Source organism: Athene cunicularia, assembly GCF_003259725.1.
Source record: "Athene cunicularia isolate RWA chromosome 2 unlocalized genomic scaffold, athCun1 chr2_part1, whole genome shotgun sequence".
In the NCBI taxonomy this organism is placed as follows: domain Eukaryota; kingdom Metazoa; phylum Chordata; class Aves; order Strigiformes; family Strigidae; genus Athene; species Athene cunicularia.
In genome coordinates, this window is record NW_020799095.1 from 57612136 (window position 1) to 57625493 (window position 13358).

The following is a 13358-nucleotide window of genomic DNA, read 5'->3' on the forward strand; positions in this document are numbered from 1 at the left end:
AACAGAGTGCATATTAGCATACACAAATACCTGTTTTATAAGATTTTCGCCATGCACTGCCATATTTGTTTTATTTGGCATGAGGTGTTTCACCACAAAGTGCCACAGATTGTTTCTGACGTAGAGTAGCAAAGTTTGTGTAGAGGTTGGCTTTGATCTAAGAGACACCACCTGAAAAGACTCACATAAAAATTGGGGTAACAACATGATTACTGGGCCAAAGCTGAATAAACACAAATGTCAATACATGATAATAGAATTAGCATGCTAGAATTAACAAATGCCACAATATATGTAGATATTCTCTGAGGTATTGGTCTTTATTGATAACTCTTCCAACAGAGAAGGGGTGTAAGTAGTCATGAGAAAAGCAATTGCTGTAGAAAAACTTGTGCCTAACCTAGTTTGCCTGCACGAGCAATCTCAGGGCACAGTTCTGCCAGGCAGCCAGTACTGCAAGATGTCAGGAACAGAAAATTTAAGGGAATTTATGACACTAAAGGGTAATTAAGGAGTCTGTTTCATGGGAAATGGCAATAGGTAGTTCAAGAAGGTTACCAATACCTCTTGCCATTGTATAGTCAAACTCAGAGGCTGCTAACTTATTCCTCACTAGCAAAAACTGATAGACATGCATAAACAAATAGACATGAAGACTGTAGCCTCAGTTTCTTAAGTAACAGAACACTGAACCTGGTTTCTTAAGTAAATATCATCCATGTTTTGTGCTCTCTGCTGATTCCTAATCTAGTAACTTCTGAAACTGCTGGCCAGTCTCAGCTAACTGTAACAGAGAGGCATTTGTCTCAAAGATATCAAGTTTTTATATATGTTTTGTGAAACCAGGTATTTCTATAGAGAGGAGACACAGTATTAGTCTCTTCACTGAGGAAAGATTGCAGTTTGAACTTAGCCTTTATTAGACACCAGAGAAACCACATGACAGGGACATTATGAATGCTCCAGACAAAGGAAAAGCTGTAGTGAGAGGCAGCAGGTTATTAAGCAGCTGGGAATCCAACCACAAGACAAATCCATAGGCTTCATTAAGTTTTGATGCTCATGGAAATAGTTATTTATAGGATGCCAGCCCTTACTGAAACTTCCCATTAATGACTTCCTGCCATAGCCAAAAGCAGCTTCACAAACAGATCATTTTTCCCACCTACCAAAATATGATTTGCAAATTGAATACAAAACTGGGAGTGGTTTGATGTTTAAAAAAACACAACCTTTCTGAACATCTGATAAAGGGATGGGGCTATGTTACCTACATGCTTACAGTTTCAAAAGGGAACCGTCTTCTTAAAAGATGTAGGTTTTGAATCACAGAGATCCTGCTGAGAATGAGTTCCCACAATAGTAATTAAAATTAATGCACAAGACACCATATTTCTAGTCACCGGTTAATTGGAAGGCCTCAGTAATAAGAAGAGGGGGATACTTTAAGGCATCGGGTTGGTGATTCCAAAGACACTACAGAGAAAAGAAAAAAACTTCTAAAAACTATCTAGAGGTCATTTAGGGATTTAAAAATCTATGGGAAGAGACAGATGGTTTTATGCTGGCCTTAAATGAACGTTGACATTAAAGTAGTTGTTAGAGCTCTGTGAAAAATACAGAGCAAGTCAAGTGAAAGAGCCCATGTTGATGGCACATGAAAAATAGGTTTTCTCAAGCAAAAGATACAGCCTTGTGCTCTTTCATGGGCATGTCACTCTTTTTCTGGTTCGATTTTGTTTCTCATCAGTCTAAAACAGTAAATAATATAAAGAGTATGTGATCCTCTTTGTAAATGAAGTTTCTGAATCTCTAAGACCTTCTGCAGAGACAGGGAAATGAAATTTTCTGTGCTGAAAGTTAGAGCTGTGCATGTACTATTTTGTAGCTACACTTCCTTCTTTTCTTTAAACTTTTGTGAGAGCTGCCAGGTGCAAACATAGTATTTTAGCCAAGAGCGTGTTCAAAGAGATGCTGTCTAATAGATGTTGAACTGAGGTTTTGGAAATTGCAAAGAATTGTCAGTTCTCAAGCACTTTTTTTCTGGTTACAAGAATTGAGATAGAACTAGGAGAGTGAGTGAAATCATAAACCAGCCATTTTCTTTTTAACCTTGGCCTACACAATAATGATGGGTTTACAGTGGACAGACTCTGATGTTAATGACTAGCACATGACTCACACAGACTACAACAAAACACACTGGAATTCTTTCAGAGCAGTAGTTTTCCCACAAAAACTGCAGATCCAAAACCAGTCTGGAAATTATTGTTCTTCTTACTAAGCTGTAGAACATACAAAGTAGCTCTGAGAATGTGAATAGTTTACCTGTCTTCTATTTTTGTAGCATACATTTTATAGAAAACTCTACAATTTGCTTTTTGTTCTCTCCCCAGCTACATTCAACTGTAAATCAACCGTAATTTCAAGACACTTTCATACAGGAATACCCAGTTCTGCATATCTATTTTGCCTTTTGAGAAATGTGACTAATTTTTGGTTGTAAAGTTAAAAGCACAATTCTGGCCCACTTTTCTTGGGTTTTACCTTAATCGCTGACCCATGCTACATGCTTTCACTTGTGGCATTAGAGTCTGTTAAGATATTTTGATATCTACAGATAGGCATTCTTAAACATTAGTCAAGCATGAAATCAAATTCAAAAGAAGGCAAATGCAGAAAAAATGAAATAATTAAAAAGGGTTTTTTACGTTTTGATGATCCTGAATCAAGAGATTATGTTCTCGGTAAAGTATTGCATTCATTTATGTATTTTGTGGTTAATGTACAGAGCTCTCCCAGAAGAGTCTCCAGATACTTTTTCCATATAGTTTTCTTCATATTTTCAATTTTATCCAGTTTCTTCCTCCAGTCTTTCATGGGGAAAGAAAATCAACTTCTAATTCTCTTCCTTCATTATCAAGGACATATTTTTTTAATTACATTTCTTTCTATTTCTAAACTTGTATATATTATTTGGTTTGTCTGTTTTGTCTCCTCTGCACTGCCTTGGTTTCATAGATCCTTAGCTCAAACTGACTTTGAGTCACTTCTGAGTGCTCACACTAGTCTCCCAAATTGCACCAGGTAAACAACCTCTTTCTCTTCCTACAAATGCATCTCCCCAGATCCTTGCTGGTTTTTTCTCTTCACTAATGTTTTTTTCGTGCTCCACAGTAGATGCACCCCTGCACTATAAAACCACTGCAGTGCTCATAAATGGCAATGTGGCTATTGGAGGCTTTCCCATGTCTCATCTATGTATCCTTGAAGATGTGTAACATTGGTGACTTCTGTTTGAGTTATTTACTATACCAGTTTAATCAAATAACATATCAAGTTATTTCTACCAGCTCTGTTAGCAGTTTCATTATCAGCTGTAAAGGCAACTATAGCTGAGTTTGGAGGGGCTTCTATCAATAAAATGTCTTGTTTTCATGAACATATCAAAAATATTTGTAATAAGCAGCCTACCTACCAGATCGCAGCTTTCAGGAAGTGATTACTGTTTTTCTTCTGCATTCAAGAATACACCAAGTAAGTGTCAGTTTGTGGATCCGACTTGTGCAAACAAATGCATTCACAACACAGTCAGTATCATGAGCTTTGCCTCTTGTCTAACAAGTTCCCGATACTGATAAGAATGTGTCGTGTAACTGTGAGACAAATGTTTCAGAAAATCAATTGTCACACTTTATCCATTTCTTGAAACTGGCATTTTTTTCAATGACTTCATGAAACAATTGGTATCATCCATGTGGGGAAACAATTACAATGCAAGATAACTAACCTTTCACACTCAGAAGGTATTAATCAAAGTACATGTGCATAGATACATACATATATATGCATACAGATGTGCATATATTTTTAGCAGCTGTTTTTCCAGCAGGAACCATTTTTTTCTTTAACTAAATGAGAACAGGTTGTTTGTTTGTTTGTTTTTTTCTTCCCCCCACCCCAAAGTGTGCTGTCTTTGATATGAGTACACAGGGTAAACAGATAATCTTTGAGCTAATTTCCCTTCAGGGTTGTGAAAGAAGCCATCACCTACTCCATACCTCAGCACAGAAAAACACTGTGCCACCAGGGTGGCAGAATTCTGTATCACTTAGATCTTCCCTTTTTTGTAGGAATGATAAATACTGGATCTGTCAAGCACCAAAATCACTGACTTTGACTGAAATTCTCCCTAAAACATGGCAAAGAGAGAACCCCCACACACTGCATTAACTTCTCCAAACCTACTCTATCTACAGTTGCTTACTTTGACTTTTCTTAGGAAAGGATAACAGAAAGGAATAATTACCTCTATAAAATGTTTATTTGCCTTTTATGACAGACTTGGAAGTTTCTGACCTATCTTAATTTGCTAATTATATTTCTACTTAACTGGAATTACCACAACTTGATATCTGTTCCTCTTCTGCTCATAAAAAATTCCATGTATGCTTCAAGCCCTAAAAAAGAGGAACTTCTGTTATGTTGTCTGATTAGAGTTTTGCTTTTGTTAAAAATAATATGCAACATTTGAAACAGATGAAAATATTAATCCCTCCAATTAGTTTATGAGCTCTTTACTATGGTCATGAAAGCTATAGACCCTAAGCTTTTTTCTAATTATGAAATAAGAAATAAGAACACTGAAGTTATTGAAGATAGACTAGTTTGAAGATATTGTAAGAGAGAAAATTACTAACAGTGGTCAGTTATGTTGGTTCTAAGGGCAACTAGCTTTGCTTCTATTTTGTTGGCCATCTTCTTGGCTGACATTAAAAACAAAACATAATCGTCTTGACTGCAAATACTTTCAACTTAAAGATAAATACTCCATCGAAATGCCTTTCTGAAAAATATGCTCATAATATTGTGCAATCAGGTCACTTCTGTGTTCATGTGCCTTTGTTTCGAACATTCATTTTCTATGAATCTCATTTCCTAAAGACTACATTTTTTGGAGTAAATATGACTGATAGCTATCAAATGCTATCTTCTCAAACAAGCTGTTTTAATAATAACACTTGGGAGATTTGGGTTTTTAGCAGCAAACAGTATTGCTAGGTGTATATCAGAAGACACAGAGATATAATAATCCAGGTATTTCTTATTTCTCCTTTTTAGGCTATAAGCAAATTACATATTCAAATGCTGATAAGAATGGTGTGAATTAGGATGTAGAATAAAATACTATAATAAAACCTTTTAAGGATACTAATTAAAAAAATATTGCTAGGTTAAAGAAAATTATGAAGTTTCTATAAATTCTAAGTGAAATAATAAACTGAGTTGATAACAGTAACTGTAATACTCTCTTTTCCTCAGAATTAATATCTAAAAGAAGCCAGAGGAATGCCTACTGTTAAATTTCTTGATGGAAAATGGCCACTTTCCTTTCTGACTTTATGAGAAAGTTTCATAAGATAGGATATTTTTTAAAACTTCATGTGAAACTTTTTGACCTGCACATGGATCCATGGAATCTGAGAAGTAGCTTGAAAATCAGAAGAACAGACCATTATTACAGGATAATAGAATTAGAAATAGATCCGTATGTCCAAACAAAATTGTGGAGGAATTCACTTCATATAATTCCAGACTCTGCAATGTGACATCATCTGACCACTGAGTACCCTCAGAAGCCTGTATTTTCCAATCATAAAAGGAAAACATTATTTCTTTTTTAATAAAATAATACTGCTATTAATAATTTTGTTAGCTTCAGTTAGGTCAGCGTGGGGGAGCTGAGGTTTCTGTAGTGCTTGAGAATGTTACACTGAGGTTGGATGAGACAAAATGTAACAAGGGAATGAAGAGAAAGAGGCAAGTAGAGCACTTTTTTTTTTTTTTTCCTTTGGAAAACAGTTTAAAATTATTGTAATACAGCATGTTGAATAATTACTGTATTTGCAAAGTCATGAAACCCAAATTTAAAAAAAAATGTTACAGTTAAGACCATGTTTGCTATACAAGCAGGGTGAATACTAATATGTGCCTTACCATACAGGTTTTTGATTACTCAGAAAGGTATGTGGAGAGTGAGGATGAATCTGAGCTCGGGATGTACAGGGTCTGTGAAATGATGGAAGATGGAGTCTCTTAAATTCCTATGTTATGGTTGTTACAAAAATTTATTATTCGCACTCAACATCATTTCTTGCAATTGAGGTGGCGTGATTTTTTATATTTTATGCATGGAAGTGAAACTGAAATTTTCAAGGTAGCATAAAATAATAGCAAAGAAACACCCCCACCCCATATATAAATAAATACGACAAGCACAGTAGTATTAATATTGTCTTAATTTAGTGTAATTATACTGAATGAATCTGAAGCTCATAAATTGTATTAATGAGGAAGGGCAGTTCTCACATTAAAACCCATTCCCAATGGGTTTTTTGCTATTGTTATATGGAATTATGTGAGAAAGAAAACCAGATCAATCTCATTTCATGAGCATTAGGAAAGTATTGCATCATGCAAAATATAAAAAGACAATACATTTCATGATATTTTACTTTAAAAGGTAGTTCAGTGATTAATTGAACTGATGCTTATTTTATTTAGAAATATATATTCATCACTAAAAATTAAAAAGACAACATACCTCAATATCATCTAGCACATTATAAAGTGTGTCACTGAAAAGGTACATATACCTCTTCAATAGTCTTATACTTTGTAGCAAATGTCATACTGCAAGTAGGTCTGTCTTAGTTTTTAAAACGAAGATCCATTCCCTGAGATCAAATAATGTTAAAAATCAACCACTGCTGAAAGTCCTATGCTTTACTGCTGAAAAAAACATACAGGTTAAAAATCAACCTTGCAAAAAACCCCCGAAAAAAGTAGAATAATTTAATATGAGAATTTACATTCTTTTACTATTTTATATTCTACATTATCAAATAAAGCCTTTATGACACTGTCGGGGTTTTTTTTAAGTTTTCCATCAGTGACAGTGTGTTTCATTTTCTTCAGAAAAACAACTGATGAGCTTGCACTAGAGAAACAGTGGAAATTAGTATAGGCAAAGTTAGGTCAAATGCACAGATCAAATCAATAAAAAATAGAGAAATATGTATTTTGTCAAGTCTTTTTGTTAGGTGCGATTTGCAGTAAAAGCACATTAAAAGGGTTATATTGATTGATTGACAGAGTTAAAAGCACAGGGGTTATACTACAAGATTTATAGAATCAATGTTTGACAGCTCTGATAATGCAGAATAAAAAAAATACCTTTGATATGATTTTTTTTTATTATACCCTTTTGTAATTTGTGGAACTGACTTTTATTATTATGACAATGTAAAATCTTCCTAGATATAAGGTTTGGGTTTTTTTTTTAATGTGGTTACTGGTTGTTTGACACATAAAAATAGCTATTTATACAAGCCTTTCTTCATATTTTAATCTGTTTAAATTCCGACCTATTTTTCTCTATGTCCTGGCATTTCTGAAAGTGGTGCGAGGAAGGGCAAACAGCTTTAATATATGAGCTTATAATGACAGTAGTAGGAACAACTATTAGTGGGAACTTAATCTGTGAAAGCTTTGATTCTAGACCACAAGAGCACATTTTAACAACATGAAAATAATCAATGATGACTCCATTCTACAAACACTAAAGGAAGTAAAATGCTCAGAAATGGAATCGATGACCTGGAAAACAAGTTCAAATTCGAAGGTGATTTGATGTTAGGAGCTTCTATTAATTATAAATAAATTGGTTATGAAATGGAATGAATAGATTTCACAAGCAGCTTATACATGTCCCAACAAGAATAGGATTTCTGTAATGCATCTGGTCTCAAACTGTGAAGAGTTTGGAGTTTAGGAAAGTTTAGGAAATGCAATTCTACCTGACAAAATTATTTCTCTAACACAAAAATAGATTGGAAGTCCCTGAGTTGCAAATCAGTGGAAAGTAGGAGGGGATTCTGGGGAGTAAGAATAACTCTTTGATATACCATGAGGTATTGACCTCGGGCACTTTGCAGCATATAGGCATCAACAAGTACCTCTTGCATTGTTAAGCATGGCATCTACCACTGGACTAAATTGCTGAGGAACAGGATTTAGGGCTATGTGAATCTTTGGTCTGATCTGGTGGGATTGTTTTTATGTTCTTAAAATGCCCTAGACCAGATACCCCAAGATTGAAACTGACATCCCTACTGTTTTTTTTTTTTCCTAATTTTGTCAAGAGTCTTGGAGATGACCACCAGATAATGCTTCATAAAACAGTCACCTTATGGCCTGTTAGCTGCACAGACAATCTTAGCCCATTATTTTATGTTCATTATATTGGTAAAGGTGAACCAACACTGGGGGAAGCATGTCAATCACTGACATGCACTTTTCCCATAGAAGCTGATTAAGAACTGTGGACAGTGTGGAGCAGAGGAAAATTTTTCATAAAGTTCAGACAGAGGCATGATATATATGAGAACATTGAAAGAATTTTTCAGGTAGAAAAGAAAGTGTTTGGGTGTTTATTGATGGATGATGGTGTTTCCCCTAGGGAACCATCACTGTCAAAATAGATCCTCAATTTTATGCTTCCCTCTATGCTTCTCAGTCAGAAGATCATCATCCATGTGAGTGATGTGCATTTGCAACATGACCAACAGCCTTGACAGTGACAAGAAAGAAGCTAAGACACTACCGTTGTGTTCATGCACAAAGCAATTTTATCCAGGGAGGAGATATCAGAAAAGACTGGCTACAGGCACGTGATCCCACTCAGTTTCATTTCAAATCATCCTAAAATGCATTTGTGCTGACCTAGTCCTTGGTTACTGAGTTTGATACGGAATACAAAGAGACAGAAAATAAAAAAAGGAAAGCAGAACTAAAGTAACAGTGGTGTGGTATGTGCTTTTCTCTAAGGATTTGTGTTAGTGGAAAATATACCTAATGTGGCAGCACGATAAGAGGCAATGCTGCCACTCCATGCTCCCAGGTCCAACCAGTAGTGAGGCTGAACATGTATTCCCAGTAGACACAAGCACACAGAGCACATGTATACACCACAAACATACATATGTACACCACTGGCCATACAGATCACAGACAGACACACACAGAGCACTCACACCAACACTGACAGCACCACCAGCCTCACCCCGCTCCCTGCTCCAGCCGAGCAGGATGGGGTTCCATGTGTAGGAATACATATCTACAAAGTGAAGCCCTCCAGCAGCAGGGCTTAAACAGTATGTCTTAAGTAGCTGTTCCTGGATCCCAGTCTCCCCAGTTGCTGTCTCACCCCTACAGACCAGCAGCCACTCTCAGACCCAGAGGTGGCCCTCAGAGACTTCCAAACCCATCCTGGCCCCCAGCCCACTTTACCTACTCACTGGTTCATCTGGCATGATCTTTGCTTGCAGTCTCACCCATACTCTCTCCAGTTGCTGCACCACAGACCCCCCACATACACACAGGGAGTAAAGAGCCTCTTACTGGAAAACAGTTGAAGGTGAAGTTTAGTAAAGAGACTGCTGGTCAGGTGCAGGACATCATCAGAGAAGCATCCTGGCCAGCCAACCCTTCACACAGATGAACACTTTTATTCCCTTATCCCACATTTGTTACTGCCCAAATTGCCTAAATCCCTCCTTTGTCCTGCCTTTGGTTCCTCCCCCGAACATTCCATATTAAATCCTGTGCAATCCCCAAAAGCTCTTGCCCTGCATCCTCTTATGTGTCCCCCACCTCCAGCTAGCAACCCCACTTAGTCCAAGAGGTAACCTGGAGAGCAGCTCCTCAAGGCTTATGGTGATGAGTTTCACACCTGGACACTAGGACTGAGGGTCTGCTGGGGCAGCCCTGGAAGGGGGCTGGACAAGATCTCCTTTCCTCTTAGCCTTTAATTTGGGTTCCTGCCTGCTGTTGTGCCAACTGTGCTTGCTCCTCTGGTCTTACGAAGATGGCCCTTTCGTGGCTCTCCTGTGGTGGGTGTGGTGGTAACTCAATAATCTGTCAATAGCCTAGCTGTATGTATTTAAACCTACTTAATATCTCTTATTTAAGCCAAACAAAATGTGTAAGCAATAAATCAGAACAGGAGAAGAGCATATACAAGGTACAAGAACAGGGAAACAGAAAGCCAGGGTCTCCATCCTCATACTGCTTCTGATTATTATATAAACTGGAATTACAATTAAAAATATTTTGTCATGCAGCCATTCATTCTTGCTAGAACAAAAGGCACCGCACACAACCAACACTGTGAGAAGTCTGTTGGTGTTTAGCTTTCCTAGAGAAGGGCAAGCTACTGTTTAATACAGGGCTACAAAAGCTCATCATTTGTCTGGGTTATTGTCTACCTCACAGTCTGCAGAGCACACCTTTGGCACCAAGAGCTGCAATAACGCAGTACTTCCATGCATGCCTTTAATGTGACTGCCACCAATGAACAGTAAAGATAAATTATAGGTACTTCTAAACACTCAATGAAGCCTCATCCTGAGCACATACAGGAGCTGAACATTTCTAACCTTCTACCCTATAGCATTGTATTCTGTAGCAGTAAAGTATCCTAAATTTGATGAGAGTCAATACCATGGGCAACAAGCAATGCAACAGAGGATCTTAGATAAGATTTTGCATAAACATCTGAGTAAAAAGACCATAACTGCTCTGCTGGATTCCTCACAAGATGGAGTATCATGGCAATAGGTTGGAAGCAGCTACCTGAGATACCTTGGGAACAAAAATCTGTTCGAGGCGAGGTATTAGCCTTTCTTTGGAAACAAGGGTCAATACTGCCATGTTAGGGCCTAAATTCAAAGGTCTGGAACTTTTATTTCGCTTCTTCAAACAACTGGACTTTTCACAGGCTTTTCTTGTCAGACAAGGAGTCACTACAACTAATATTTGTTATGTGAAGTAGGATGAGACCAAAAAAGAACCCTGGGTGGGATTACATCGAGGAAAAATAATCAACAAGTGTTAGGCAAGGAAATTTAAACATATTAATGTTTGTGAGGTGAATTGCTTATGCAGAAATTGACACAATACCAAAAGACTGACCCATCATAGCATTTCATAACATACAGCACTGAGATGACATGTTGATAAACAATGTTCTTTTACAATACACAAAGGGTAAAACATCCATGGTACAAGCAGTTTGACAGCACACCTCACTGACTGTTGCTGATTCGTCAAAGAGACCAGGCAGGAGACTGTAAGACATTTCAGTTTTCTCACTCAGACTGAGCCCAAAGGGTTGCAATGGGCACTTGTAACAAGAGCTGTCTCCTGTGTGCTAATACAGGACTCGGCCCTTTACTCTCTCCTGTACAGCACAAATAAAACATCACAGGGAGAACTGTGAAATAGAATGTATTTCTATGACAGCGGTGTCCAGATGACACCCTTGAAAAGAAATGCTTGTTTTACACAGAGCTTAACCAATCTATGCAATTTACTGCCACAAGCTATTTTTGTGGCTTACAGTTTAGCAGATTTCAAAGCAGGATAACACTTTTACAGACATAATAAGAACACCTGCATTTACATTAAATCAGATAAAAGGAAAACACAAAATAGGTATTAATATATAGAGAAAAGGTAAGATCTCTGGGACAAGAACCATCTGTTTCTATTTGTCTGGACAACGCCTAGCACAAGGTGAACTGACTCCTAGTATACAAGTAACACGAATAAATAAATAAAGGCTAATCTATTAGGTAGAAGCCAGCTTTAACTGTTTATTGCTAGAGAAAAAATACAAGCACATTAGTTCACAATTACATAAAGATTTCTTGCACCTTCCTCTGTAACATCTGATCTGAGCATATCAGAATACTAATGGCATGAGTCATCATGGCAGTTTTTGTGTTTCTTCTTCATAACAATTCTAGGACTCCTTTGATTATGACAGAAATATAAAATTCACATAAAATACCATAACACTGCAATATATAGAAGTAAAACTAAAATAAAACTAAAACCTTATTTCCTGCAGCCACTCCAACAGTAACTAAAGAACAAATGGAGAATACAGGCTTTTTTCCATACTAAAATATTTTGTGATTTTTTTTTGTTGGTGGCTAATCCCCTCATAATGAATCCCCTCATAAAGAGGGGGTTTTTCCTCATAAAATCGCAGAGTTAACATAATTCTGCAATTTTGTTCATCCATTATTCATGTTATCTCCCTTTTTCTACCCTTCATTCTATGACTCTGGTCTTTTAAGACTTGAACGCTATAGACCTGGGCATGAAAATCTGAGCTAGTAAGTGTACAGGTGAAATGTGGCACCATTCAGGTTTGAAATCTCAAGTCCTGACTCTTACTTGCCTCCTACTGTTCTCCCTGGTTCAGAACTGAGCAATCTTCTAGTTACAGAGTTCACATGAACAAAACGGATAGAGGTCTATATACTGCATTTGCAGAGTTCCCAGCAGAATGAGCATCTGTTCTGAGAGGCCCTTTAACATGGATTGGAAATACTAACAACCCTGACAAGCACAGCAGAAATACCCAAACAGAAGCAAGTGACCTGTACACAGGGGAGCCGGCTAATATTCAGGCCTGCACTAGTGCTGTGATTTGTTCTTCCCATTATCCTTCACTGCATTTTCAGATCCCTATTTCCTCTCTAAGTTCTTCCCCTGACAGCCTACTTGTTCCTCACCGCTGCACTGCTCAGTACTTCTTTGATCTGTGTTTCTCTCAGGGAACCTACACAGCGTGCACTTTGTATTTAGTCCTCCCTGTCGTTTCAATTTACATTGTTAAAGCAGCCATAAACTACTTTATGTACCTTGGGTATGTTTGTCAAACTGATACTTCTAAAGGCTCACCTCATGCAGGTGTTCCTCCCCTGGCCAGGAATCGCCTACAAGCTTCATACCTACAGAGTTCAACAGTGTGAAAGCTCCATCACCCATTAGCATGAGAGCACACGGAGGCTCTGGTATCACTTGGCTGGTCCTTCTTCAAATTTCCACATTTCCAGTGCTCTGCATGCTGCATAACACGAAGTTGGACCAAGGCCAAAGAGAATACCAGAGAGCGAGCATTAACCCAGATGTTATTTCCCCCTCAACAAAAAGGTGGGTTTGCAAAGCCTAGAGATGAGCCCTGAAAATATTTGGCTGTCACACAGCTCACGGCCACTGATTCTCCGAATAATTTTGTAGCCCCCCCTCCGCCCCCCGCCAAGTGGGTTCGATCTCCACCTTCCCTTAGAACTTACTTTGCCGCGATTTAACCGGACGTAATTCCAGGGTAAGAAGTTCTGAGCAGCTGCAGGTGACGACGGGTGGAAGGTAAATTGGAGACGCCGGGTGCTAAAGAGGACGAGGGCCCCGAGGACCGGCTCCCCCGGGCGGCCAAGCCCGCT

General features: G+C 37.9%; 1 long non-coding RNA gene across 1 annotated transcript in view; it reads right to left on the reverse strand.

Moving 5' to 3' along the window:
• LOC113477385 overlaps positions 1-13352 on the reverse strand; it is a 33151-nt gene extending 19799 nt beyond the window's left edge. Inside the window, exon 1 of the long non-coding RNA XR_003397885.1 lies at positions 13212-13352. This is a non-coding gene — a long non-coding RNA (uncharacterized LOC113477385). The remainder of the gene's footprint in view (positions 1-13211) is intronic.
• Positions 13353-13358: the final 6 nt, after the last annotated feature.